This window comes from Pterocles gutturalis, unplaced genomic scaffold (assembly GCF_000699245.1).
Source record: "Pterocles gutturalis isolate BGI_N339 unplaced genomic scaffold, ASM69924v1 scaffold34136, whole genome shotgun sequence".
NCBI lineage: Eukaryota > Metazoa > Chordata > Aves > Pterocliformes > Pteroclidae > Pterocles > Pterocles gutturalis.
In genome coordinates, this window is record NW_010101666.1 from 1 (window position 1) to 4,956 (window position 4,956).

Consider the following 4,956-nt stretch of genomic DNA (forward strand, 5'->3'; position numbering starts at 1 on the left):
CTATCCCAGCTGGACCCAGGACAAGGAGCCACTGATCATAACCAAGAACCCTGCACTGATGTGATATTGCCATCTTGGGAACCAATGAACCGAGAACTGCTCATAGAATCATTAAGGTTGGAAAAGACCTCAAGGATCATCAAGTCCAACTGTCAACCCCACACCACCCAACCCACTAACCCATGTCCCTAGCACTAGTCTAAGCAAAGAGATTAAGAATTGAATTTGTAAGTAAGGCTGCTTTCCTTTTCGTGGTGGTCTCGCCTTGGCATAGTCGGAGCACAGTGACACAGCTGTGTGCGCAGACAGCAACCTCCCCTGGAGCAACTTGAGGCCATTTCCTCTTGTCCTATCACTTGTTACTTTAGAGAAGAGGCCAGCACCCACCTCACTGCACCCTCCTTTCAGGTAGTTGTAGAGAGTGATGAGGTCTCCTCTCAGCCTCCTCTTCTCTAAACTAAACAACCCCAGCTCCCTCAGCCGCTCCTCGTCAGCCCTGTGCTCCAGACCCTTCACCAGCTTCGCTGCCCTTCTCTGGACCTGCCCCAGCACCTCAATGTCCTTCTTGTGGTGAGGGGCCCAAAACTGAACACAGTATAATCATGAATCACTGATACTCTGATTGCATCTTCAGCAGACAGTGACTGGATACACGGGTCATTTCTCTGCACGCACACAGTGTTACTTCATTTTTTTTTTTCATACACACTCCCTACACACCTAAAAATATGTTCAGGTAAAGAAAGTGCCCGCATGAAAAGTACAGGGGCTAAGCCCGACAGATACTATGCACCAGAAAGCATTTACCAGGGCACCGGTTAGATGACAGAAATACACCGTTACCGGTGGCTTCACCAAACAAGCATCCTACTTTCAACACCTTAATCCATACGGGAGATGTACAGAATACCTTTAAAAGGTAAAGTAAGGAATTTGAAGAAATCTCTGAATCAGAATCTGAAGAGGACAGCTTTGGGGCACACGAGTGTCTCCCTCCTGCTAAGCCATCCCTATCCCACGGGTGAGAGTTACCTCTGTTAGGGCAAATAGAGAGCTCCTCTCCACAGGGAAAAAGACACTTTTCTCTCAAGTTGTCTCTCTGTTAACATAATAAAGTTAAATAAAAGTTCTTGAGTCCCTCCAGCGCACAGAGGAGCTGGTGACAGGCAGAAAACTTTCAGAATCAGGTGGAGAAAGGTCACACATGTTTTGCTGAAGGTCCATCAAAAAAGCAATATATTTCAGGCACTGAAAAAAATCACTAGAAGGCAAAGAAAGTTTTGAAGAACAGTTTCCAGTTTTGTGCTCTTAAAAATAGATCAGCATTTGACAGGCAAGAGAGAACTCTCTGCCATCCTCCTGTTCCTGCCCCCACTGCCAGGGGAAGCATGGTGGGAACACCAGCCTAACATGGCTTTTCTTTGATCAACACAAGACGTTCATCCTCTGCATCCCTTGTTACGCTCCGAATCAGAAACAGTTGTCCCTACTAAAGGGCAGCCCACAGTCTCAACCTCTAAAATGTTAAGTATCACGACTGTCTGTTGAGAGCAAATCCCTTTAACCACTTTAAAATCAAGGGCACGTTGGCTTTCTGCAGAAAACGAGCCTGCATTGTGGGAAAGGAGGGCCAGCTTCTCAAAGAATCAGCACAGACACTCACAAGACACTGACAGAGGAACAGACCAAAAGTGCCACAAGGTGGCCCAAACCTCTTCCTTCAGCAACAACTGCCGAGTCCTTGAGGTTACCCAAACCCTTCTCCCTCTCCAGCCCATCTCTGACAATCAGTGCTGTTCACATCCAGCCCCCGTACCGCAGCGTTCACCTTGAACACCACCACCCGCGTTCCGATGCCAGCATTGACGATAGCACTTGGAGACGGCAGGGGCAGGGTACAGGGGTTGCCCTGGAGCAGCATTTTGATCATGTTTTGTTTTTGTTTTTTTAACCACAGCCTCAGAAGTCTGTGTGCTGGATTGTGCTGGTTTTATTTTCCAACCTCATACAGCTTCAGAACCACACGTTCTCATTCAGCCGATCAGTGCTCTTACATCCCCCGTTTAGGATTTTTGTAAGTATTTATACACTACGAACAAATTCAGCAGCTAAAATGGGACATGCCAGCAGTTCAAGGAGAGATTAATTAAAGCTTGCCAAGCAGGGAGAACTTGAATACGGAATGGGAAGGCTTTTTCCTCCGCATCCCAGCACGTCTTAATGTTCACACAAGAACATCTGAAGCCCTGTTTCAACCTCTGAGCAAAATGCAGCGGAGCCCATAAACCACTGTGCTGCATAACTTCGGTACAGATTCAAACACTCCCTTTAATTACCATCAGAACAAAGTTAACAGTTTGATCAGATTCCTTTGCAATGTCTATGCAACACTTCTTCAGTTGCCTGGCAAAGCTAGTACCACTGCTAGGGAAAAAAAAAATCAAGCCATTTAAGAAAAATGACTTAAACCTGGAATTTCTTTGCAGAACTGTGATCTTCAAGCGCCGGGCTGGCAGCCAAACTGGCTTTTTGCGGCACCCTTGCTGCAATTCAGCCACATGGCGTGTGACAGCTCAGCTGGGACTCAGAAGCCCCACACTGCTACAGGGACTTGGATGCCGGGGCCGAGGAGCTTGGGGTCTGCAGGGAAGCTCCCAGCGTAGCGGAGGACTGCTGCTATGCCGGGCAGACGGCATCTCTGCCGTGTCCCCTGCTAATACCCACCCTGCTTCTGCGAGACCTCTGCACCTTTTCTGGCCTTACTTCCTACCTGACTTCTGCTCCTTCCCATGCAACCCCAACATGGCAAAGCCAAGAATGTGTGAGTACTTCCCTTGTAAAGAACACTGTTCAGCCAAAGGTGTTCTCTTTGCTGTCTGAGTGCATGACCAGCATGCCTTTTTGTGCATCAGCTGTGGAGGAGCATAAGCAGAGCCGCATAAAGTCTTCTCTAAATTCACTAGAAACCCTTCTGAAGAGTATTATTTACACAATGAAAGAAGAAAAAAATCCACATAATCATGGATTACTACTCACCTTTTAAAATTAAATTTCTGAACTACATTGCCAAACTTTGTACTTACTATATTTAGAAGGAAGTGAAAGAAGCCCTAAATATTACAATCCTTTTATGCCCTTTCCTTCCACGTTTTATTGTTACAGTGATTTAGAAGTTTACTAAAACATGCTGAGGAGCAATGAATGCAAAAGACCATCTGGGGTAGCTGTGAACCCCCTATCTCATGTGTTGCATTTGGACTCCCATACAGCCTGTGTACTTAAGTGAGACAGCAAATATTTCACCATTTAAGCAAGTAATTTATTTCAGACAGTCTCCAGTTCCGCCTGGCAATCCCCATGCTAACTTCTAACACCAGATTGTTAGTATCTCAATCATTCTAGATTTAAAAAACACCCTTAAGAACCCAAGCATTTTCCTGCACTAATGAACGTTAAAGAACCACATGAACCATCTGACTTAGACTATTTCCCATTTAACAGCTTGATGTCCTTCAATTAATGCCAGCAATCTACCTTGAAAACGATCTATGAACTCTAAATTTTAAGTGACTCAGAGAAACAGAGCTTCTAGTCTATCTGCATGCATGTTATTAACATCCAGAGCAGCTCTCATGGTTCATCAAGTGCTTATTACGAGTTAGACTCAAGTAGCTGAAGCAGGTGGCTGTGTCAAAGCTGAAAAAACAGCACGGCTTATACCTTACACTGCTACTTCTCCATTCCCAGAAAACAGTGTTTAAATCAGCCAACCCCAGCTGTGTTCCCCGAATTCCCCCCACCACCCCCAGCCCAAGCAGTCCACCTAAACCAGGGTCAGACATAATTTCTTTTAAATCTCCTTTCCTTTTCTTTAGGAGCACGCTTGCCTCACACGCTCCCTATGAATAAGAACAAACAGTGTTTCTTCAGCCCTCCTTTTCTCATCTACTCCAAGTCTCTCCCAAAAACTTCTCCCAGGGATGTTGTTAGCCGCAGATATATAGGCAACCCTGCTCTCCAGCACAAGTACAGCTGCCTTTCCAGAACTCGGCTTGCCTTTGCTACACTTTCTTTCTTTCTCTGGAAATCCTCTGTCCCAGCAGAAGAATGACATGCTTAGCATCAGCGGCACTGCTGCTGCACTGTCCCAAGTAATGGATGCACAGTCACTCCTCTGGCTGCTGAGCCCTGAGATCTGCCTGCCCTGCCCATCCAGCCCCCAGCAGGAGGGGGGGTACAGCGCTAATGCAGACTGCCACACTCCCAACAGCTGGAAACATCTTTTCTCCCAGCAGCACCTCGATCAGGAACTTGGCAAGGTGAGACAGCCACATCCCAAGGGCAAAAAGGGCAGGCGTGGGGCAGGGAGCTGTCATGATGTAACACAGGTCTTCAGAGGCATTCCCCACTGGAATCCAGCCCTTACTGCTGCACAGACTGGACCATCCTGCTTAAAATACTCAGCAAGAGCTTCTTGTTCCGCACAATCACAGAGTGAAGCTCTCAGGGCTTCTCTGGGTTCAGTTCAGAGCTGATCAGAGCTCTAACTGCACGGCTTCCACTGCCTCGGAGGAGAGCACACTGGTGCTCCGTGTTCTGGCGATGTGTCCTCCAACACCTGACCAAGCAGCCAGGACAAGGGCAGTCACAGAACCAAGTGCCAACATTCATCTCCAAAGGGAAGAGAAAAGAAAAGGAGAAAGTAACACCAAGCCCGATAGCTAGTTCAGAGCAACTAAGGGGACACAGTGGGATTAACAAATATTAGTATCTGCTGACACAGAGCAAAAGCAGCAATTTTTCTATGACAATTGCTTTTGTGTCACAGCAAAAAATGCAAGCCAGGCACAAATGCCAGGCTGCTGAGAGGTGGGGAAGAACAGAGAGAACTTTACCAAAGGGAAACATAGCTGGAAAACTCGGACACAAACACAGGCATGCAAGCTTGGTGAATGA